This window comes from Mauremys mutica, unplaced genomic scaffold (genome assembly GCF_020497125.1).
Source record: "Mauremys mutica isolate MM-2020 ecotype Southern unplaced genomic scaffold, ASM2049712v1 Super-Scaffold_100214, whole genome shotgun sequence".
Taxonomy (NCBI): Eukaryota; Metazoa; Chordata; order Testudines; family Geoemydidae; genus Mauremys; species Mauremys mutica.
Genome location: NW_025423289.1, coordinates 436634 through 460975, shown reverse-complemented (window position 1 = coordinate 460975; position 24342 = coordinate 436634). Strand labels below are relative to the sequence as shown.

General features: G+C 53.2%; 4 non-coding genes across 4 annotated transcripts; 3 read left to right on the top strand and 1 right to left on the bottom strand.

Moving 5' to 3' along the window:
- Positions 1–11210: 11210 nt before the first annotated feature.
- On the top strand, positions 11211–11292 carry TRNAS-UGA. Its single transcript has one exon. It is a non-coding gene; the product is annotated as a tRNA-Ser (tRNA).
- Positions 11293–12535: 1243 nt separating this feature from the next.
- On the top strand, positions 12536–12608 carry TRNAF-GAA. Its single transcript has one exon. It is a non-coding gene; the product is annotated as a tRNA-Phe (tRNA).
- A 4412-nt stretch (positions 12609–17020) lies between these two features.
- TRNAT-UGU lies at positions 17021–17094 on the bottom strand. The gene has a single exon. It is a non-coding gene; the product is annotated as a tRNA-Thr (tRNA).
- A 5142-nt stretch (positions 17095–22236) lies between these two features.
- On the top strand, positions 22237–22399 carry LOC123360134. Its single transcript, XR_006575968.1, has one exon. It is a non-coding gene; the product is annotated as a U1 spliceosomal RNA (small nuclear RNA).
- The last annotated feature ends 1943 nt before the right edge of the window (positions 22400–24342 follow it).

The window sequence follows — 24342 nt, the reverse complement described above, 5'->3', positions numbered from 1 at the left end:
ATGTAAAATCTAAAGGTTTATTCATAAAAAGTAAGAAATATGGATGAGAGCTAAAATTGTTAAAGGAATCAGTTACATCCAGTAATGGCAAAGTTCTTGGTTTAGGCTTGTAGCAGTGATGGAATAAACTGCAGGTTCAAATCAAGTCTCTGGAGTCCATCCACAGCTGGGATGGGTCATTCAGTCCTTTGTATAGAGCTTCAGTTTGTAGCAAAGTCCTCCAGAGGTAGAAGCAGGACTGGAGATGAGGCATCAGCCTTTTATAGTCTCTTGCCATGTGGTCTTTGCTTTCTTTGTTGCAAGGACACTCTATCCAGCACGTGGCACAGAAAAACCTTCGAGTTCTGTCCATAGGCAGGTCCCTGCAGACCTTGTGGAGTCACAGGGTGTATCTGCCTTCTCTCAGTGGGTCGATTGTAGATGGTCCTTAGTGGGCCATCAAGGAGGCGAGGCAGAACTGACACCAACTTGTCTGGGGTGTTTCCCGGAAGCAGAGCACAAGTTTGAAATATGGGCAGCATAGAGCCAATATTCATAACGTCAACTACAAAAAATGATAGACATCTAGAGATAGCATCATTATAATCAGTCAATCAGAACCTCCACATAGACCCCTTACACAACAACCTTTCTACAATATTGGCTGCAAATAGAGAACAGTGGCCGCAACGGTGATCTGTACCGTTACACATTATGTCAGTAACATCACAGGAGGTGACACGGCATCAGTGAGACTGGGGGTTTGGCTACACTTGCAGGTGTACAGTGCTGGGAGTTAAAGCTGTCTTCGTACAGCTGTGTAGGGAAAGCGCTGCAGTGTGGCCACATTTGCAGCATTTGCAGTGGTGTTGGGAGTGGTGCATTATGGGCAGCTATCCCACAGAGCACCTCTTCCCATTCTGGTGCTGTGGGTTGTGGGGAGGGTGCGGAGGGTGTGGATCATTCTGGTTCCTCTCCCAATGCCCTGTGATGCATCGCTTCACATCCCAGCAATCCGTTTTTCCGTCCATGTTTGGCGCCATCTTGCATCTTTCAACGTTTTCTGTGCAGCGCAATTCTGTGTTCCGTTTCGGTCTGCGGAAAGTGGAGCCTGAACTGCTGAGGAGTTTGCTGACGAGTCTCGCCAGCACATCAGTTTGGCAGTTGAGCTATTCCTTAAGATCCAAAGTGACAGTGAGGAGTCCAACAATGATAGCGAGTCGCATAATGCGTACGACACAAAATTGCTTGTAACATTCACAGACATGCTCAGCACCGTGGAACACCGCTTTTGGGCTCGAGAAACAAGCACTGAGTGGTGGGATCACATTGTCATGGAAGTCTGGGATGATGAGCAGTGGCTGCAGAACTTTCGGATGAGAAAAGCCACTTTCATGGTACTGTGTGAGGAGCTCACCCCCACCCTGCGGCACAAGGACACGAGATTGAGATCTGCCCTGCCAGTGGAGAAGCGGGTGGCTATTGCAATCTGGAAGCTGGCAACTCCAGACAGCTACCGATCCGTCGCAAACCAGTTTGAAGTGGGAAAGTCGACCGTTGGAATCGTGTTGATGCAAGTTTGCAGGGCCATTAATCGTATCCTGCTAAGAAGAACTGTGACTCTGGGGAAATGTGCAGGACATTGTGGATGGCTTTGCACAAATGGGCTTCCGTAACTGTGGAGGGGTGATAGATGGGACCCATATTCCTATTCTTGCACCACCCCACCTAGTATCTGGGTACGTTAATCGGAAGGGGTATTTCTCTATGGTTCTCCAGGCGCTTGTGGATCACCGTGGGCATTTCTTTGACATTAACGCAGGCTGGCCCGTAAAGGTGCATGATGCACGCATCTTTCGGAATACTGGCCTGTTCAGGAAGCTGCAGGCTGGGACTTTTTTCCCAGGCCGGAAGATCACAGTAGGGGATGTCGAAATGCCCATTGTGATCCTTGGAGACCCCGCTCACCCATTAATGCCTTGGCTCATGAAACCGTACACAGGGAGCCTTGACAGTAGCAAGGAACGGTTCAACTGCAAGCTGAGCCAGTGCTGAATGACTGTAGAGTGTGCTTTTGGCCGTTTAAAGGGGTGCTGGCGATCTCTGTATGGGAATCTGGACTTGGGGGAAAGCAGCATCCCTGCGGTTATATCCGTGTGCTGTACCCTTCATAATATTTGTGAAGGGAAGGGTGAAAGATTCAGTCAGGCATGGACCTCCGAGGTTCAACTCCTGGAGGCTGAATTTGCACAGCCAGAGAGCAGGGCTACTAGAGAGGCCCAGCACAGGGCTGCAAGGATTAGGGATGCCTTGAGGGAGGAATTTGAGGCTGAAAACCAACAGTAATGTTTGGTGCCTTGCACGGGAGTGAAGTGCAGTGGTTACAATGTTAGTGGGAATCTGTGTTTGCTAAGCTGATTTGCAGTGCCTGTGTCTTTCCTGGGCTAAGGTATCTTTGACCTTATGCAATAATAAAGACTGTTTTCAAAGCCAAGAATTCATTTATTGAAAAGAAAATTACTTTATGGAAAGACACACAACTTTTTGGGAATCTGAAAGGGCAGGGGGGTGTGGTGGGTAACTGTACAGTCACAGGTTTGAATATGTCCTGGCTGGAGTGCTGTGCAATGACTGCTGTACTCCAGGGTGGCTATACTGCATGGTGATGGGGGTTGAGTGCAGAGGGTAAGGGTCATAGTTCTCAGGGCTTGTTGGTGAACGTACAGGTGTTGGGGGCAGCTGGTGGTGATGAGAACCTGGATGTTGGGGAAGGGGGGTTGGAGCTAATATGGGGGCACAAGGGAAAGAGCTTTGGGACAAGGGGTGCAGGGGGGAACCGGGGGCGGTAGTGCTCTGCCTGCATGGCTATGAGCGCTTGGATAGAGTCCGCTTGGCGCTCCAGGATGCTTATCAGCCGCTCTGTGCTTTGCTTCCTGTGTGCTGCATTTTCCTTGCGGATCCTGCTTTCCCTCTCCCTCCACTCCTGCGCTTTTTGATTCTCTGTGAGAGGTTGGTGCATCACTTCGTGCAGCATGTCGTCTTTGCTTTTTCGCTGTCTCTGCCAGAGGTTTTGCAGTCTCTCAGCCAGTGATAACACGGACAGCCGAGATCTCAAGGTTGCATCTGTAAAGGCAAAATGCAACACTTAACAGAGGCAGCATTGTTTATACCAGACAGAGTAATTCCCCCGCACTTAAGGAGGGCACATACAGTCTTCACAATAGCGTAATTTTCCCATCCCAAAGAGAGCGCACATAACCCACGGGAGCCCCGAAAGGGTGAGTAAGGGGGACTAATTGTTTCAGGGCTGTACTATCCTCTGGGTTTCTGTGCCTTGGGGAGAGCCAACAACTGCAGGGGGCACCTACGCTGAACACTATCCCAACATTTTCCACAGGAGTGTATCCTGGAAGATATCTCGCTGCTGCGGGTCACCTGGGAAGAGCAGGAGGGTCTTCTACTGCAATGTGGATTCCGCCCTGGCCCCTATGCAGCTTGCCTGTGTGCAGCAATGGTCCCCCCACCCCTCGCGGACGCGTTAGCCTGACTGGGACAAGGACCACAGTGGCTCTCCCAATAAACGTGCACAAGCGCATTGCCCATGCTCTGGATGAGACTTTTGATGAGATTACCGAGGCCGATTACCGCGACGTGATAGACCACATCAGTGCACTATTCTGCATCTAGGCATGCATGCATGCAGCCCTAACCCTCCCGCCTCTCCCAAAAAATTTCCATCCTGAAAATAAAAGCCGCTTACTGGGAACCTGCTCCTCTGTTTGTCCACCACCAAGTACCGGGTGCTGCGACTGGCTACCTTCCTCTTGGCTTGAGAAGAACTCCTGGCTGCATGCCTCCAGGGACTCCGGGGTGTCTCCCCCCACCCCAGTACCCTCACTCTCGCTTTCCCCCTCCTCCCCGTGCTCCATCGTGGTTGTCGGATTGGCGGTGGGGTCACCCCCAAGTATTGTGTCCAGCTCCTTGTAAAATCAGCAGGTCGTGGGGGCAGCGCCAGAGCGGTGGTTTCCCTTGCGGGCTTTGCAGTAGGCACTCCGCAGCTCCTTCACTTTAACCCTGCACTGCAGCACGTCCCGGTCATGGCCCCTTTCCATCATGGCCCTTGATATCTGCCCAAAGGTATAGTAATTCCTACGGCTGGAGCACAGCTGGGACTGCACAGCTTCCTCCCCACAAACACTGATGAGGTCCAGCAACTCGCCATTCTCCATGCTGGGGCTCATTTGCCACGTGGAGGCATGGTCATCTGGAAAGATTCACTGATTGCACTCCACACCTGGCTGAGCAAACAGGAAGGGGATTTTTTTAAATTCCCGGGGCATTAAAGGGCAGGTCTGACAGCTGGTCACCTGAGGCCAGGGCAGTAGAGTTCGAACTGATGAGCAGAGTAGCTAGAACAGGCACTCTGGGATAGTGCTGAATACTTCTGAAGGCCAATAACAGCGCTTTTGGTGGCCACATTGGCGGGGCAGCACTGCATCAGCAGCGCTATAGTCTTTATTCCTCTTGTAGAAGTGGAGTACAGCCAGTGCTGTAGCCAGGGAGATACAGCGCTGTATATATGCCTTGGAAGTGTGGACGGTGAGTGAGTTACAGCGCTGTAAAGCCAACACCAGTGCTGCAACTCTCAAGTGTAGCCAAGCACGAAGACTAGATGCCTTTCTGGAATGTGTTTGCCCCAAAAGTAGCTATTGTCTCATACAGGAGGCCTGTGATATGCAGGGGATCAAATTAGATGCTCTAATGGTCTCTTCTGGCCATAAAGTCGACTAATTTCTGAAAAACTGAGTGTAGCATTGGGAGCAGCGTCTGATGTTTTCCTGTCTAGCCGGCTTGCTGCCTAGAACGAACGCTCCTTGAGTGGGGTGATCCACAGGGAGTAGCTCAAACCTCCAAAGTGCCTGGGCAGGGGCAGGACATTAGCACAGCAAGGGAGGGGTGTGGCAGTGACATCACAAAGGCCTTTTGCAGGACCTCAGACTATTGGTCAAAGGTGGTGGGGAGGTGGTGACCTCACAGAGAAATGCTGACATCAGCCAGGCAGGACAGGGGTGAGGGGCCAGGGAAACCTCAGAGACCCCTGTGGCTTTGCTTCAGCAAGTCTCCTTCTCCAGGTCTCTCTTTGAGGACTGAGAGAGTATTTGGGTTCAGGTACATGAGCGCCGGGAGGAACCTCTTTCGAGTTTTCCCCTTCCCTTTTCCTGATTTTACTAGAAAACAGCCGTCCCTGTTTAGAAGGTAAGAGCCTCGAGGTTTGAAACCTGTTCAGTCTGATCCATCTGGTGATAGTTGAATTCTTCGCATGGAAAACACGAGCTTAAGGAGGCCGAATTTTATTCTGCACCTGGGATTTTGTCCCTTAGAATCACTGGGGACATTAGGGTTTGTCCTTTTTGTTTAATCTTTTCCTTCATCCCTCCCTCCCTCCTTTCTCTTTGTCTCTTGCTTCTTTTGTCCTTTCACCTGTTCCCCTCCCAACACCAGAAGGGGTGTGTGTGTGTGTGTGTGTGTGTTGCAGGGGAGTGCTCGGCAGCTCCCACTGTGGGTGGTCCACCCAAAAATGTGGGGCTGAAATAGTGCTCGGGCAGTGATCCCCACCGGTGACCTGGACCATCCTTTGGGCTCTCTGGTGAGAACACTCAGCCTCCCGTCCTCAGTCTCTACCCTGATTGGCTGAGCAGGGGGTTATTGACAGGGAGGAGACTCAGGTCCTTGTTGTTCTCTTTTAAGACCAAGGAAATAAGTCATAACCAGTCATATGTTTGACAAATTTTGCTGCTTTCTGCATTAATTGTCTCTGAACAATTCATGATTCTCTCTAACATTGCAGTTCTCCTCAAATACTTGCTGAATAATTACTGTGCACTGTTGTTGGTCTGGAGCTCATCTGAGAGCACTTTATTCAGGTCATTCAATGTATGAAATTCAAGATCTGATGGTTAGTTTGAAAATCAAGGCTCTTGGGTCCTATTCCCAACTCTGCCACTGACTGGCCGTGTGACCTAAGACAAGTCAATTCTTTCTCAGCCTTAGCTTCTCCCTCTTTCAAGTAAGGATAATAATGATCCGCTCCTACCTACCTACCGTGACGGTGGGTGGAGGATGGGGATCCATTGGAGAGTGTCACTAGGAGTAGTGCATCATATGAGGTGTCCTATCACGTTTACTCAGAGCAGATTAACATATAATAGAATAGCTGAAATAGTCTATTTCATTTGTATTTTTTTATTTTGAAATTGTTTAGAGCAGCAACTACTTAGCTCAGACTGAAGCATCTTATTTAATTTTCAAGCTCTAAGTGTCTCTTCTTTGTGTGTGATGAGACAATTTAACACACTGTGACAAACAGGAGATGCTTTTGTTTTGCAATAACATATTTTTGCAAAGAACTTTCATCCCACTTGTTATGATTTTGAGAAACAAACTGGTTTAGTCTGAATGGGCTTTTCTGACAGAAACGGTTTCAATGAAATTTCCCCACCATCTCGATTCCTGGGCTCTATCCCTGCCTCGGGGTGTGTGTGGGGTTGTCTGTTAGAACAGGAGTCAGGACCGGTGGCTTCTCTTTCTGGCTCTGCCACCACCTTGCTGGGTAGGTCACTTCCCTTCTGTGTACCTCAGGCTCCTCCCCATCTGTCCAATGGGAACAGGGACAGTTCTCGAACTCTGGGCGGTCATGAGCCTGAGTGAGATAAGGGGCGTTAAAACCCTCTGTGAAGGAGAAAGGGGAGTTTCATGGAGTTTAGCACCAAGGAATTCTAAAGTTTGCTAAAATGTCTAGTCTGCGAAAAAAAGAAATGGTCGGGGCCAAACTTTTTAACCACTGCCTTTTTTAAAGCCCATTCAGGGATGTGAGTCCCTGTCTTTTAGGTACCTGGGGTTCTTTGCCAGCAGGAGAGAAGAGGTTCCTGCCTCCATTTTTGTGGCCTTAACAAACCAGGTGTTGTGCCCCAGTTCTCGTCTGAGATCCCTGGAAAAAAAAATCCTCCCATCCATGAACAAAACAGGACCTATCTTTAAAAGGGGAACAAAGAGACCCCTGGGCCTTACAGACTAGCTAGCCTCACTTCCACAGCTGGGGAGATACTGGAATACATTCTTAAACAATCAGTTTGTCAGCAGCACCTACAGGATACTTTGGTTCTTAGGACTAGTGAGCATGGATTTGTCAAGAACAAATCATTCCAAACCAATCCTCTTTCCTTCTTTGGCAGGGTTCCGGCCTAGTGGAGGTGGGTAAACAGTAGATGGGATCTAGGACATTCTCACAAGCAAACGAGGGAAATGCGGTCTAGACGCAATCAGTGTCATGTAGGGGCAGAGTTGGTTGAAAGCCCAGACTCCAAGAGCCCGTCTCCATGTCTGGCTGTCCAACGGAGAGGATGCACCTAGTGGGTCCGGCAGGAATTAGTTCGGGGTCCGGTACTATTCAATAGTTTCATTACTGATTTGGAAAATGGAGGGGAGAGCATGCTTCTAAAATTGGCAACCCACACCAAGCACTTTGGAGCACAGGATTGGAATTCAAAACGCCCTTAACAAATTGGAGAATTGGTCTTGAGCCAAACTCCATGGCTGGGCCCCTCTCTCTAGACTGGGCTGAAGTGAAACCCCAGAGCCAAACCCTCCTCCTCCTGGGCCGTGCGCTCCGCCCTTGAATGGTCAGAGGCTGCTTAGCACTGTCACAGCAGCTTTGGCTGGGGGATTCTCCCAGCACTTTCCACTAGCAGGAAAGTATTAAATCCCAGCAATGGAACTCAGGAGTCCTGACTCCCAATCCCCTGGCCCGGTCACTCCAGCAGAGCACACTCCCTCTCAAAGGCAGGGGGAGCGGCCATGAGGGCTGCTTGTAATTGCCAGCTGTGGGAGGGAGTGTGCAGCGGTGGTTAGTGAAGGGGCCTGGAGAGAAGGACTGCTGGGTCCCATCCATCCTTCTGACCCTCGGTGTGACCCTGAGCCAGTCGCTTCCCCTCCCCAGGCCTGTTTCTCATCAGTAGGGTTGGGGGCGCAGTCCCGACAGCCCAGGGGGGTTGGGAGGCTCCAGGAAGGTGTGTAAAGTGCTGGGATTTCAGGATCCTGGAGGCGCTGTCACCCCCGCACTAGGGTGATGTTCTGCACCCCCTGCTGCTAGCCAAGTTTCTCCTTTCCCTGGCAATAAGACAGACTCTTGTTTTCCCACCACCCGATCGCCCGGTGTCATCACCCTGCCTGCTGGCTGGGCAGGGTAACTCCTCAGGTCACGCCACCACCTCCAGCCTGCCTTGGGCTTGGAGAGTGAGGAGAAGGGCGAGGGATGACACTGAACATCCTCCATCCATCGCTCCATCACCAGAGCAAGTGAGTGGCATTAGGGTTCCTCGGTGGCGTCCCCTGTCTGTCTGAGGGGAGGCAGAAAGAGGGGGAGAGAATCTCTCCCAAAGGAGATTGGATTTGCAAACAGCCCCCAGGAGCCCCTCACTCTCAGACCGGGGAGGTGCTTCTCCAGAGCTGTCTCCAGTGTGTTTGGCAAGGTCCCAGCAATGGGGCTCCCAGCCCTTCCCTTGTGGGAGACTGTTCCCCAGGCCGAGAGTCTCTGAGCTGGGCCAGACCCGGGGAGCTGCTGAGCATGGAAATCAATGGGAAACGAGGGGGCCCTGGCCTTGCTATGCCGAGGGACTTAGAAGTGGGGAATGGTTTCCCAGGAGACGTCCGGACTCCTGGGTTCTGTTCCTTCTCTAGCCGGGGCGGGGGGTGAGTGTGTCCTGGGCTGGCAGGCGGGAGCTGCTTGTCCAAAGTGACCGATGGTCTTTGTGACTGACCCCAGTGCTCGAAAAGGACGAGACTCCCCGGTTCTTGCAGCCCCAGGGATGAGGAGGGGGAATGTTGAGGGGGAGCAGATCATGCAATGAACTCCTGCCACTGTGTGTAGCCTGCACTCCCTGCACCCCTGTGGGGGGAGGAGGAGCTGCTCTGGCTGGGGCCGGGATGGGGAGGGACCAAACAGGCTGGTTAGTGAGAGGCTGCCCTGACCCCAGACTCACGCCTGCTTCCCGCTCGGTTCCAGGGTGGCCGGGCTCCTGAGGAGGTTCAGGAAGAAGGCTCTGCCGGTGGCCCCAGAGCCTGAGGGGAGCAGCTGCCATCTTCCCCAGGAGCGGAGCGGCCCCTCCGTCCCCACTGGCAGGGAAGGAGCTCCCGGCCGGACCAGGAGGTGGAAGTTCCCAGCCTTCTGGAAGAGGAAACCTGCTCCTGGCGCAGGTGCTGAGGTGGGAGAGGCACCGGCCAGGCCAAAATGGAGCTGGGCCAGGATGCGGCTGGGCAGGCAGGACCCAGCCCAGGAGCGGAATCAGGCAGGGTGGCTCTCGGGCTTGTTATGTGGGCAGCAGCGGCCCCAGGAGCCCAGCCCCCATTTCCAGCAGGAGGCATCGCCCTGCCCGGTCAGTGGGGACCTTCCAGCCTTCCCAGGGCAGGAGGTGGAGGATCCCTCTCCCAGCCCCAGCAGCTTGGCCCGCTCCCCATGGGACAGCAGCAGCGCCTGCGACTCGGACAGCAGCTCGGCCCGCTCCCCATGGGACAGCAGCAGCGCCTGGGACTCGGACAGCAGCGAGGCCTACGGACGCTTCTGCTTTGTTCCAGGTGAGGAGCCAGGCTGGGCTCGGAGGGGTGGGGAGGGGGCTGTGAACACCCCGGGCCCAGGCCCTCGAGCAGTGCTCTGGGGGCAGGTCTCCAGCTCAGGTGTCTGGCCTGAGCCACTGAACCCCAGTGACACTAGATGCTGCCACTTTAATCCTTGGTGCTCCATTGGGCGGGGGGTGGGAGGCACCTCCCAGGGAGTCCAGGACAGTGTGTGTGGGGGGTCTCTTTGCTGTGGACTCCTGGAGGAGTTGGGGGCTGACGACACTGAGGCTACTTGGAATCAAATACATTTGAGATACAAGTACAGAGCCCATGTTCATAACTTCAGATACAAAAATGGTGCACACATCCAGCCAGCGTCATTATCACCAGCAAATCATAACCTTGTCCTAGACACCTCACACGCCAACCTTTGCACAATATTTGCTGCACATATATAACAGTGGTGGCAACAATGATTTCTATGGTCCCAGTTCATATTAATAACATCACAGCAGGCTACAGAGAAGTGGGAGGGAGGCATCTTCCAGCCGGCGTGTCTCGTCCGTTTCTCCCTTGCCGCTTGGGCCGAGGTGGGAAGGGAGCGAAACGTGCCCGGCTGAAGGTTTTGCACTCGGCCTTGAAGATTAAGCCCGACCCCCCGGCATGGCTAGGTCGGGGTTGTCCTGGGCTCTGGTCGGGGAGGGCTCAGCTGGGAGAAGGGGCAGATGAGGGGATTTTGTCTCTGATAGATAAGGGCTTTATCAGCGGGAAGCTGTAGGTCACATGCTGGGGGTGACAGTGGGGTTTGAGCTGGGGCAGCAGCAGCAGGGGAGCAACGTGTGTGTGTGTGGGGAGGGGGATTCACTTGGAAAAAATGAACCTGCCAAGCCACTCTCTCTGCTGGAGCAAAAGCCTCTCATTTATCTCCTCAACTCCCCTCCATGAAAATCTCCACCCCTCCCTCGGCGCTGAGAGACCCTCTCACTCCCATGGAGATTTGTAATTGTTCTAACTCTTCCTTGGCCTTGTCCAAACAGTTTTCCCAGACAAATGATCAAGGACATTTCAAATGAGAAAAACAAACCAAGCAGAGAAACCCCCACCACACCCAGTTTGGGGCTGAATTTTTCTACTGAAATTTGGAGATAATAAAACTAATCTCTCTGTTGGCCAGAAACCAAAGCTAGACCTCCCCCGCTATAGCTGTGACTTCTGCTGTCGAACCACCAATGCGCTGACTCCTCTTGTGAGACATTTCTCTGCACAATACTGCTGCTATTCCAGTTACTGACTCCAGGAAACTTTTTCCTTAGCCTGGTTCCGTGTGTCACTGGTTTCTCTAGCAAAGATCAGTCCCTGGCCCTGTGGTCCAGACATCCTCATTCACATCAAGCTTCAAGTTGAGAATCATTTCCCCGTCCTGCTCTGTGGGAGGGGAGACTTTTAAACGTGCTCTCTGTGCGACTGCACATGGCTAAGCAAAGAGAACAAACCCCAAATCCCCCCTGTGCTTTGGGAGCCAGGTTTGCGGTGGGAATTCTGTAGTTCAGATGACTTCATGCCTGGACATTGTGATTCTTTACCAGTTTCTCTGACACTGGGGCAGTTTTGTGCTCATAGCTGTGATGGCCGAGTGATTAAGGCGTTGGAGTTGAAATCCAATAGGGTTCCTCTGCACAGGTTCAAATCCTGCTCACAGCGAGGCCTGTGTTTTAGCCAGTCTCTCACCTGGGCAATACCTCTGTACAACCCCCTGAGACACTCTCAATTCTCTCCCCACCCCAAGTAAATCCTGTTCTGCTCCTTTCATCGAGATCCCTGGGACACCCCCTCAAACTGTGTCCCTGAGGGGTCAGGCAAACTCTCAGCACCTGAAGCCTCTGCCACTCACCTGGTGCCCCATAGAGCAGCCATAGCCCTGGTTCTGCTCCTCTCTCTGGAGTGTGAAAGGAGCCAAGTCAGCGACTCCATGGGAGCTACGGGGCTGCAGAACCAACAGAGGAAAAATAGGTGCTCAGCTGCCACTGGCAGCCAGTTCCCTCCCACCCCACTACAGGCCTTGCCGACAAGCTCCTCCTCTTCCCCTTCAGCACCTGCCAGTGATCAGCTGTTCAGTGGGGTGCAGGAGGGGCTGGGCGGGGAGCAGGGCCGGCTCCAGACCCCTGCAGCGTGCCACCGTGCTTGGGGCGGCCAAATTCCTAGAGCCGCCCCTGGCGGGGAGGGGGAGGGGGAGGAGCAGGGACGAAAAGAGGTGTGGGAGGGAGAGGAATGGGGCAGGAAGGTGCAAGCTGGGAAGAGATGGGACAGGGGTGGGGGGAGGGGGGAAGGGGTGGAGTGGGGGCAGGGCCTAGGGAGGAAAGGGGGGATTTGTCCCAGACTCCAGACCCCTCTAGGGCCGGCCCTGAAGGGAAGCACTGACTATCACAGTGACAATACAACTGACCAGCCTTGCGGGGGAGGCTGAGGGAGATCCGCACTCACCAGGTCTCTTCTCTCCCCCACGGTGAGCCAGACACTGCTCTCTCCTGGCTCTCACTCTAGCAGCTGGACGCCAAGGAGCCATTTCCCCACAGGAAGTGCATTGAATGCCCCTGTGCTACTGGGGGGCTGGTGCTGCTGCTGCTGCTTCCCGAAATGACACCCAGTGGGGGAAGCCAGGACAACAGGGTGGGGCGGCAAGTGGTGGCCAGACTCTCACCGCCAGGGTCTAGTCTTGCTCAGGGTCCAGTTTAACTTCCTCCCCACACCACTGGCCCCGAGTCCCCTTCCACCACCAGGTCAATCCGGGAACTCAGGCAGGAACGGGTCGAGGCAGCAAGTCAAGCTGAGCAAGGCAGGAAGTCTTGTCTTCATGGGCCGCTCACAATGACGTCCTTTTTGTGTGCAACTGCTGCAAAAACATCCCGGGCAGAGGAGTAACAGGCCAAAACACTACAATGCAGCTGCCAAAGTAGCTCAGTTGGGCGAGCGTTAGACTGAAGATCTAAAGGTCCCTGGTTCAATCCCAGGCTTTGGCAGGCCCTTTTATCCCTCTTTGTACAGGGATGGCTTGTTTTCTGGGAGCACAGTGGTGCCTGCACCCAAGGTGAGTCCCTGAGCTTGGGCTCTGCAATAGGAAAAAAAACCTGTGGGCTTCTGCCCCTAGTTGGCTGGCCTGACCCTTAACAATGAAGGACTGGAGCTGTCTCTCCTATGTGAGTTATTGGTGGACCCAATATGGCAGGAACAGAGTGAGAGAGGGTGGCCCTCAGGAATGGTGCCAGATAGGGGTGCTGGGCAGTGACAGGCAGGAATAGGCGTCCCTCCCCCCAAGTCAGAATCCCCATCGTGTGGGTGCTCCCATCCCCCCCTCCAGGCTCTGCGGGGGGTGTCTGTATAAAAAGAGACCGTGTCTCACCCGGGATACACTGCAGGGGCTATTCACAGGTGCGATCCCACTATTGATTAGCATGGGAGTTTTGACCTGCTCTGTTTCCGACCTGGGCTGGTTCACCCCTCCTTAGACAACCTGAGGACCCCAAGCTTCCCCGGGATCACCATATTAATGCTGAACTGAGTGCAGACACCTGATCAGCACAGCTCTCTTACCAGGCCAGAGAGAGCAGCAGGTTTCCCCTATTGTTTCCTGCTCTTGTGGACACCCGATCGGCACAGCCCCCTACAGCCTAGAACTCCTGAGCTCAAGCGATCTACCAGCCTCAGCCTCCCCAGGAGCTGGGATCACAGGCACCAGCCACAGAGCCCGGCTTGTTTCACAGCTTGGCAACTGGAGCTTTAAACTCTGCTTGTGAGCTCTGTGCCTTGGTCAGACGGGGACAGCCTGGAACTGGGAAATGCTCCTGCTCCCCCCGCCCCCGTCTCATGTCGAGCTGCAGGCGCCGCTGTCCTGCCAGGTAAGATCCCAGATGTTTCGGTGCCTCTTTCCCCCACCCACGTGTCCGGGTACCTCTGCCCCCCATACAGAATCCTGGGTGTGTGGGTGTCCGTCCCTCTGCAGAGGATCCCGGAGTGTGGATGCCCTTGTCCCCCCCCCACAAGATCCTGGGTGTGTGGGTGCCACTCTCCCCCCCTAGAAGATCTCTGGTGGGTGGGTCCCCAGGGTGTGAGTGCGCCCATCCCCCGATACAGGCTGGGGGGGGTGTATAACTGGCTCTCCCTGTCCTGCCCAGGCGGTGCTACAGCAGCTGTTCACAGGGGCAGCAACCCCACTGTCAACCTGCAGCTTTAACCTGCTCCAGGGGTGACCTACTTCACCCTCCTTTGGGAGCCCTGGGACCCCGAACTTCCCAGAATCACCTGATTGATGCCGAGCTTAGCACAGACACCGGCTCAGCCTGGCAGGGAGCAGCCCTGAGCCCTGACAATCAGCTTCCCTCCGCCTCCGGCTGGACAGCGAGGATCCCACGCGAGATGCTTTGTGCCCAGTTTGTTCAGGAGAGTCCCAGGCTCCAGCTGTAAACTCTGCTCGTCAGTTCTAATCTTTGGCCACACGGGGACGGCACTAACGGTCCCATCTAAACGCTGTTTGCGTTCGGCCCTTCGGATCGCAGATTCTAACCCGCGGGCAGATCTCTGAGCGCAGCCAAATCCTTCCCCAAACTAAACATTGAAGCAGCAGCTCCCATTGGAAAGATCAGAATTTTTGCCTTTAAAAACAAGGAAAATGTCTGCAGCGAGAGACTGAAGAAGCTCAATTGATTTCACTGACTGGAGGTTAAGAGGCGATTTAATCACTGGTTTAAATACGTTTTATAAATTCCCAGAGGGGGGGATATGTGATTTTAAAGGGTTCTTTAATTCACCAGACAAAGATTGAACAAGGCCCCATTGGCTTGCAGTCGATGTCAGAAAATCCCAACTGGAAATGACCGTTCTTTAACCGTGAGGCTAATTATCTAGTGGAACAAGCTCCGCAAGGGAGGTGGTAAATTCCCCATCAGTTGCAGTTTGTAAATCAAGACCGCAGCTCTTGCTGCAAGACACCTGGTGTGTGGGTGTCCCTGTTCTGCGTTTCGGGATCCCTGGTACATGGTGCCTCCCTCCCACCAGTTCAGGATCCCCACAATGGGAGCTCCCATCCCCCCCTCCAGGCTCTGCGGGGGGAGGGGGGTGTATAAAAAGAGACCGTGTCTCACTGTCTTGCCCAGGCTACGCTGCAGGGGCTATTCACAGGCGCGATCCCACTACTGATCGGCATGGGAGTTTTGACCTGCTCCGTTTCCGACCTGGGCTGGTTCACCCCTCCTTAGGCAACCTGGGGACCCCAAGGTTCCCATGGATCACCATATTGATGTCAAACTTACTGTGGAAACCTGATCGGCACAACCCCCTGACCAGGCCAGAGAGAGCAGCAGGTTTCCCCTATTGTTTCCCGCTCTTGTTTTCTTGACTACTTTCTCCTCTGCACCAACTTGCTCTTTTGCTTTGTGAGCCTGGCTAGCTCAGTTGGCAGAGTGTCAGACTTTTAATCTGAGGGTCCAGGGTTCAAATCCTGAGTCAGGTGATAAACTACTCACCAAGATCTTAAACTGTCTTGCTTTGATGTTACTTTTTCTCTGTAGGATTTTCCCTTTCCTCAGAAGGGTCTTTTTGTGTTGGGTTTGAAGGGGCAACTTCCTGACAGCCCCTCTGTCCTTGCAGCCTGGAGGAATAAAGGCCTCTGGGCATAGAGCATGTTCCTTCCCTGCACACACACACATACAAACACAGACAATATCCCTAAGGAATTAGAATCACCTGCTGCCTTCCCCTGTCCTGCTGGATCCCCAAATGAAGATGCTCTTCAGCCTAAACCCAGGTCCCCTCTTTTCCCAGTGCCCCTCAATCCCAACCCTCAGTCCCTCCTATGCTCACTGCTCCTCACTCCCAACCAGAGCCTGCTTCTCTTCACCCTTCTCCTTCTCCTCTGTCCCAACCCACAGCCCACTCCTATTCCCAGTGCCCCTCAATACCAACCCACAGCCCCCTCCTATTCCCGGTGCCCCTCAATCCCAACCCACGGCTCCCTCCTTCCCTCCAGCAGCAGGTGCTTCAGACCCCTCAGGAAGATTTTCTTGCAAGGTTTCGTGTATGAGTCTGCATGTGGATTTTACAGTATGTTGGAAATAGGTTGGGGTGCTTGCCGAAATGATCACTTGTGGCTGGTGTTGGATTCCCAGTCTCCATGTTACAGGGGCAGGAGAAATAAAGGGTTGTTATCCTTGTTGTGTGAATCGAGGGCAGCACAATTGTGCTTGGCAGACCCTGATTGAGGGACTCACCCTCAATTCAAAAGCACTTGCTAGGCAGGGGACAGGGGTTCCAAAGCCAAGTGGGTCAGGGTCTGGGTCCCAATACTAAAATGTAGGTGTTAGACCAACGTTAGGACAGGGGGGCTGTGGAGAGATGAGTGAGTCCCTAAACACCATAGTGAGTACGGTGCCTTCTTATTTTCCCCCTTTTCCACCCAGGATGGCAGGTGAACTGTACAGAGGCACCTCTGGGCTTGCACTGACTAAGGACAACAGCTGTGAGTGGGGTGCAGAGAGGGGATGGCTCATGTTAAAGGACTTTTGGTTGGTGGACTTACGAACCGTAGGGAGAAGGACACTGCCCAGCTTATCTGGGGGGTGGGTCTTTCCCTCGTGGTTTATGTTTATGTGTTGGGGCTGCTGACATGACTTCTACTAACCCTGGGCTTACATTGCAGTGTAGACATATCCTGAGAGGGCATCTATACTGTGACAAAATCCTGCTGGCCTGGATGGTCTGATTTGGGCTCCTGGGGCTCAGGTTGTGGAGCTAAAAACTACAGCGTAGACATCTGGGCTCAGACTGGAGCCCAGGCTCGGAGACCCTCACCCCTCGTAGGGTCTCGGAGGCTGGGCTGAAGCCCAAGTGTCTACACTGTAATTTTATAACCCTGCAGCACAAGCCCCACAAGCCTGAATCAACTGACCCAGGGTTTGAGAATAGTGACTTGGGTGTGTTAATGGCAGTGTAGACATAATGCTAGGCTATGTCCACACTGCAATGAAACACCCACGGCTGCCCTGTGCCAGTGCAGGCTCCCAGGCTAGGGCTGTGGGGTGGTAAATTTGCAGCGTAGACATCTCGGCTCAGGCTCAATACCGAGCTCTGGGAGCCCTCAAGGTTGGGAGGGAGTTTAGCAAGCAAACAAGGTAAAATGGCAGTGGAGTATTACCCTGGACTCAATGGCATTTCTCCATTGGTCTGTCTGCTTTGGGGCAGGGACAATAATACATCCTGCTGCATTCGTTATTTCAAAGGGCGGTTTAGGATTTTCATTCTCACACACGGTGCACAAAGCAGGACTCAACTCTCCGTGTAAACTAAATGAGCTGCCCACAGGTTCTGCAGCCACAATGATCCATTTGGTGTGAGAGCCCAGACCTGCCCCTGTCCCAGGTTGCCCAAGAGTTAGTCAACAAGGGACCACTGGGAATTGAACCCAGGATCTCCTGTTTACAAGACAGGTGCTTTAACCAGCTAAGCCATGGTGCCTGCCTGTGGCAAGAGCACAGTGTCTGCCCACACCTGACTCCCTGCCATCCCCACTGGGGCCTGAAAAGCTTTGCTTGTGTTTGGATTCTGCAAAGCAAAGGAGCAGGTGAGGTTTTCCTTGCAAGCTGTGTGTGTGTTTGTGTGTGTGAATCTTTGGCCAGGTCTGCACTACAAAGTTATTTCAGTATCATTATATTGCTCAGGTGTGTGAAAAACACACAACGCTCCCTCGGTCAGCAGGTGCACACACTGCAATGCCACGTCTGGCGACAAAATTGCCCTGTTTTGGTGACAAAATAAAACCACCTCGACGAGAGACCTAGAGCTTTGTGCAGCAAACTTAAAGTGACAAATTGTCAGTGTAAATGCTGCTGGTCATTATATCACCATAACTGGCCTCCACCAGTATCCCATAATGCCCGCCGTGAACTCGCCTGCCCTGCATTCCTGCTACAGAGGCTGGGCCCCTCCCCTTTCATAGCTCCAGAAAGTTCTGACAGCTGAGCCACTATCTACACTGGGATTAGGTTGATAGAATTGCATTGCCAGCCCAAGTAATGTAATTACACCAACCTAATTTTGTAGTGTAGACCTGTCCAAAGAATCACACACACACCTTGGGAGCAAAACTTCATCTGCTCCTCTGCTTTATAGAATACAAACACGAACAACACTTCTCAGGGCCCAGTGGGGATTGGCAGAGAGTCAGGAGTGGGCCATCTTTATCCCAGGAGAAATGGACTCTAAGGGTACGTCTCCATTGCAATGTAAGCCCAGGTGTGGCACGCTGTGCTCAGAGCAGGACCTGGAAGCCCCATATTCACCACTCTCATATAATGATGACATGGTTTGTTCAAAGTCTGCCTTGTGACGTATCATTTCAAAAGTCTTGATCTGTTGAACATTAATATCGTGTTGGATTGTGTGTGCTCGCATTGGTTGGGAAGTTATGAAGTTTTGCTCTGTGTGTGTTACTGAGATATGTTATGAGGTTGAGAAATGCCCCCCACCAGCCTTTCAGGTGTGACAAGGGAGGAGCCAGACTCGCTGCTGGCCCATTGAAGGGATCCACACTCCCAAGGACTAGCCCAAGAACCGTGTACAATGCAGACTTCTCCGAGATAGCACAGAGACAAGGGACACTGCTTGAGTCACATGGTAACAAAGGAGCTTCCTAGCAAGTTGGAAGAAACTATGAAAGAGGGGAAGAGACATCATGACTTGGCCTCTCTCCCCCACAACACAGCAGGTGGAAACACACCTGGAGGACAAAGACTGAACTGAACTGACTCAGAAATCAGAAGAGAATAATAACAATAATACTTGCAAACCAAAGTCCCCAACCAGACTAGTATTGGTTTTTCAGCAGAAAATTTTCAGTTTGGGGAATTTTGTTTTCTCAGTCAGACCTTGCCAAGGGAAGCAGGGAGAAAATGTTGGAGTTGCCTCCTTCAGAACAGCTTGGCCTAGACACTAGCTCTGGTTCACTGCTCTGGCCTTGCTCGGGTTGAGGGTATTTTAATAATTTGGGCAGGTCCCAGGGTGTTTGGGGGAGATGATGAGGATGTTCCCTTTTGAGATAAAAACTAAGAAATACAGCACTAGAGAATTTCTTTTTTAAAGAAATCTGGGATTTAGACATTTTATTTAAAGCAAGGGAGTTCTGAGTTTCTGAGAAGGTTTTTGTTTGCAAGAAGCAACATTGTTTGATCTGTCATTGTACCAAAGGGGGAGATGGTTGTCTACAAAGGAGGGGTAAAAACTAAATGCATCCAATGAGGATGGGCTTCGAACCTATGCGTGTAGAGCACAATGGATTAGCAGTCCATCACCTTAACCACTCGGCCACTTCATCTGAGCTGTTAGAAAATGGACAGGAGGAGAAAGCTAAGGCCAGCAGAGCTAGGGACAATAAGGAATTTTTAAATACTAAGTGGAAGCAGGGGCTGAATGAGCTCCCCCCTCACATCTAGTGAGGAGCTGGGGGAAAGACTTCACGAACAGACCGTGTTTGCACAGACACACCTAGTCTGCCTAGCTATGCAGCATGATGGGGCCACTTTCCCAAAATGACCAGTTTCGGATGGTGATGGGTTACAAATCACTTTAGGATTGAGTGGAATGAAATGTTATTATCCTTCCTGCATGAGTGAAGGGCAGCAGAACATACCTAGACTGTCCTGATGGAGGGGTGGGTGGGTGAGGAATAGTTTTTATTGGACTTCATAGAAATGATTGAGAACATCACCCTAAACCAGTGGTCCCCAAACATTTCACTCTGTGTCCTCTTAGCCATGGCTGTGACCCTCGGAAGTCACAGTTGAGAACATGGGCTGGGAGTGGGGCTGTTGCTTGCTGGAGAGAGGGGTGCAGACAGGGGTAAGGGGGTCGAGGCCGAGCTGGGAGCCAGAGGCCCAGGCTGAGTGTGGGGTTGGGGAAGAGCTGGGACAGAGTGGGGCTGAGTGCTGCTCCCTCCATGGGGGCTGGCTCAGGCCCTGAGGTGCCCCCATGAATGTTCCTCTGTGTTCCCCTAGGAGTCATGCCCCACATTTTGGGGACCACTGAACCCTACTCACTAATCAGCGGCTAGTGATGCCAAAGCCCAGGGAAAGGGAGAACAAGTGCGAGGCCCCCAGGACTGGAACCATGTGAAGGGGCTGCAGAAGAGGGGCAATGGCTGGTGGCACAGGGAGTTAAGGGCAAAGGGGGCACAGGAGGGGGCAGGAGTTAGGGGTGAAGGAGGCGCAAGGGTTGGGAGTGCAGGAGCAGCAGTAAAGGGGGAGTGGGGATCGTCCAGGGGCAATGGGGAAGTGCCAAAGTACAAGCTTTGCCCAGGGCACCATTTTCCCTAATGCTGGTCTGAGCAAACAGTTGGAAATGACCCTTCAGTGAGACCAGAACCATAGTGTAGAAAAGCCCCTTTGTTAAGTGGTGGTGGCTGAAGGCTTAGGGAGATGGGTTAGAAAGCAATGGGCATCTTTCTGTGGAGGTTTGATTCTTGCCTGTTAGGCAAGGTTGGTGTGTGGTGTCTCCATGGCTGCACTTTCTGTCTCTGATCTGCCCCAGGGAGCCAAGTCTAGACATATTCAGAGGCTCTATGCCAGGGTTTCTCAAATTTCCTTTCACTGCAACCCCCTTCTGCCAAAAAAACCTTACTGCATGGTCCTGGAAAGAGGGACCAAGCCCCTGGGCAGAGGTAGGGGAGACAAAGCCTGAGCCCTGCCCCAGTTAGGGGAGGGCAAAACCAGAGCTTGAGGGATTCAGTGGTGGGGCTCAGACATTTGGCCTCTGCCCCAGGCACCAACAAGTCTAATGCCAGCCCTGGCGACCCCATTAAAACAGGGTCACGACCAGTGATGAGCTGCTAAAATCTTAACAACCGGTTCCCTATAAAAAGTTCTGATTTAAGGGATGTGCCACAGTATGGATTTTTTGTACCAATAGGGTTACCATATGTCTGTATTTTTCCGGGAGGAATTTTTAAAATTTACCACCCAGACAGCGATTTAAGAACCAAAAAGCCTGACATGTCCATGAAAATACGGATGTATGTTAACCCGACCTAAAGTTCTTTTTTAAAAAGATGGGCCTGCACTAGAAACGAGCTCCGTTTCACATGTGTGGGTCCCCGCCACTCCCTAGGGGTGCGCTAGGGTGACCAGATGTCCCGATTTTTTAGGGACAGTCTCAATTTTTGGGTCTTTTTCTTATATAGCCTCCTATTACTCCTCACCCCGTCCCAATTTTTCACACTTGCTGTCTGGTCACCCTAGGGTGTGCACATATGTGGGTCCCAGCTGCTCCCTGCCCCCCCTCATTGAAGCAAGTGTGCAGGGTTACTGCCCTGAGAACTGCAGGGCACCAGTGGACATGGGGCTGGCTGCAGACAGGGGCGTGGGGCAGGGCTAGCTGGAGGCAGGGAGTGTGACACGGGCTGGCTGCAACAGGGGCTGGCTGTGGGCAGGGGGTGCAGACAGGCTGTGGAGGGGAAAGGGACTGTAGCAGGGGTCGGGGGGTGGCAGGGGCTGTGGGCAGCGGCTGGCTGCAGGCAGGGACTGTGGCAGGGGGCAGGAGGGATGGCAGGGGCTGTGGCAGGATGGATGGCCGGGGCTGGCTGTGGGCGGGGGAGAGCAGGGAGGGGCTGGCTGTGGGCAGGACGGATGGCAGGGGGGTGGCAAGGGCTGGCTGCAGGCAGGGGAGGGTGGCAGGGCTGGCAGGGGGCAGGGGCTGTGGCAGGAGAGGTGGCAGGGGCTGGCTCTGGCCAGGGTGTGCAGACAGGTGTTGGCTGGGGGAAGCGGGGGCAGAGGCTGTGGGCGGGGGGAGAGTGGCAGGGGGCAGCTGTGGGTAGGAGCCGGAGCGTACAGGTGCAGACACTCACACAGGGAGAGTGGCTGGGAGCAGGAGATAGCTGAAGACAGGGGCTGTGGGCAGTGGGGTGGCAGGGGCTGGCTGCAGTCAGGGGATGCAATGAGAGGGGTGACAGGACAGGAGCTGCAGATGGGGAAGGGAGTATAATGGGGCATGGCAGGACAGGGGGGTGACAGGGACTAGCTGCAGACAGGGGGTGCAGGCTGGGAAGAGCCGGGAACCCACCAAGCAGTAGCAGAAGCCCCAGGATCAGAGAAGCAGGAGCAACAAGACCAGGAGACAGCTCATATGGCTCACACAGCACAACACCTCCTGCAGACTAGGAGGAGGGATGACACCCTTCCCACCAGAGCCCATCAATGCTTCCATCGTGGGGAAGCCAGTTTGCAAGCAGTTCTAAAATCGCTTCTAAATTTAACAACTGGTTTGTGCAAACCACCTCCAGCTAACCACTGGTCACGACCCACTTTAGGGTCCTGACTCAGTGCTGAGGGGAGAGAGTTTTCCTGTGGGTGAAGTTAATCCACTTTCCCAGGGGCCCGAGCGAAGGGGCAGAGCCGCATGAGCAGGTATGCAGATCTGTGTGCGAGCAGAGCATTGTGGGAGTGGACGCAGGCTGCCAGGCAGGGCCCGACTTTGGCACCGGGAGCTCGGCGTGGGGAAGGGACGGTCTCCAGGGGCCGCGTCGGGGCAGCTGTCGGCAGTGGGGGCCGGTGTGGGCGAGGCCGGCGGTGGAGGGGGGGGGGGGAGCGCGGCGGTCCACCCCGTGTGTTATAAGTTAGTTAGAAGGCAATTAGGTTGATCACGAAGGTGGTTTTCCCAGGGTGAGGCTCATCCATTGCACTGCGGGTGTGCTGACTCCTGCGATTTCCCCAAATGCGGGAAACTTGACTGCATAATTTGTGGTAGTGGGGGACTGTGTTCGCGCTCTCCACTGGTGATTGGTTTGAACAACAGAAAACCGACAGTGGGCTGTTTAGGCTTAGTGCACTGCAAAGCAGATTCCCAGGAAAGCAGTGGTTATTCTGGGCCTTTGGGAGTGCTCTTTTCCACAGGCCCTGTACTTCTAGGTATCTTTGTCCTACGTTCCTCCTTGTAAGCAAAGCTCAGCTCTGAAACTTTACTTGAGTCTTATAAGGCTCTCTCTGTGTTCTTGGCTTTCCCTGTTTTTTTGCAGCTGATCTGCTCTCTAGTCTGCTTTTGGGGAGCTTGGACCGGTGCCTTCCTTGGCTCTAAGGGGAGCTGCTTACCTGCTCTGCTTCTTTCCCTGCTTGTAGCTTCTTGCCCGGCCCTTCTTCTCAGGCTCTTCCTCCTTTGACGGGAGGATGGCCTGTCCAAAACGCCTGTCCCACCTGGTCCCCTCATCCAACAGGCAGCCTCGCCCCCTGCCCTGGGACCGCTTTGGCTTTCGCTGTCTGTTCCTGACTCTGGGTGGCCCCCCTGTCTGTGCTACAGAGACTAGGCTGTCACAACCCCGTGCTGGAGGAGGGCTTTCCGTCGCTTGAGGCCCACCCACCGCCTCCCCGAATGCCCTTTAGCTATGCTCTCGGGTTAGGGCGGCGTGGCCGCGTCGCCCAGGAGCGGGTTTTCCCTTTTGCACACCTCTGACGGACGGAGCTGTTTTGACTTAACTGTTCAGCACGCACCGACCCTCGGGCCTGGGCTGCACGGGGAACGTAAATCGGCGCGGCTACGTCAGTCCGCGCCTTGGTCGGAAGAATTCTGCCGTCGACGTCAAACTAGCTCCCGCCTTTCGGGGAGGTGGATGGCCGGCACCAACGAGGAAAACCCTCTCCAGGACCCTTCTCCGGGAACAGTGCCCTTCCGTTTGGGGAGATTATGCTGCTTTAAAAAAGAGAAATTGTTTAACTGCCTTTCTCTGAGGCAAGGTTGACTTTGTATTGCTTTCCTCGTGGCTCCTTATAGCAGTTGTGTTCTGAAATCTTTAGGGTTTGACTTCATTTATGATGAAATCTTGCTGTAACTTTATTCTAATTTTGAATGAGTAACTAGACCTGAGCTGTTTGGTGTGTTAGTGGAGGATTGTTTAAAAACCTGGAATTCCACTTTCTGCAGCCTTTCCATTACATTTCCTCTGAAAGCCCACCGAAAGCCTCCACTTCCCACATAACTCTCTCAAACCTGCAGTCATCAGGCATACAGAAGATGCTTACAGTTTCACTCCATACGAGTCCAGTTCCTCGCTGTTTCCTGTCTAACCACTGCACACATATGGTATCCCCTCCCTACCTGGAGCTGCTTCCTGGCTTTTGCGCTCAGGACAGGAAAATGAGAATGGAGAGGTAAGCTGTGCAGGGAACTCTTCCTCAGCTTGCACTCCACCCCCCAAGGGCCTTTCGAGGTCTTCTACGGACTTCAGGTTTCATTTGATTTCCAAGGTTTATGGGCTCATTAATTAGCCAGCTCTCCTAATGCAGGGATCCTACGGGTCAGACCAAAGATCGATGGCCCAAAAGAGCTAAGAAACAGAAATAAAGGTGAGCGCTAGGCGTTACATTCAGATGAGCATCCAGAATCTGACTGTGCCCTGGCATGTTCAACGCTGCCGAAAAGAAGGAGCTCGTCAGGTCCCTCTGCTAGCACCCAAATCTGGTGGCTAGTCGATCTGCTGGGAAATAAGGAAAAGGAAAAGAATTAAAGGAGTCAGGCAATAACAAGGAAATGAAGAGGTTTGTCAAACGGGTTCTGTCTGATTTACCGTCTTCCCAGCTACCCATCCAAGTTAAAGAGCTAGCCCAGGATCCTGTCTGCTGACCGCAGCCAATGCCAGGTGCTCCCTACTATACTTTTTTCATACTATAGAAAAGCTTCAGCCAGTGACACCAGCTCAGGGAGCACTCTTCTGTTTTTCTCACAACA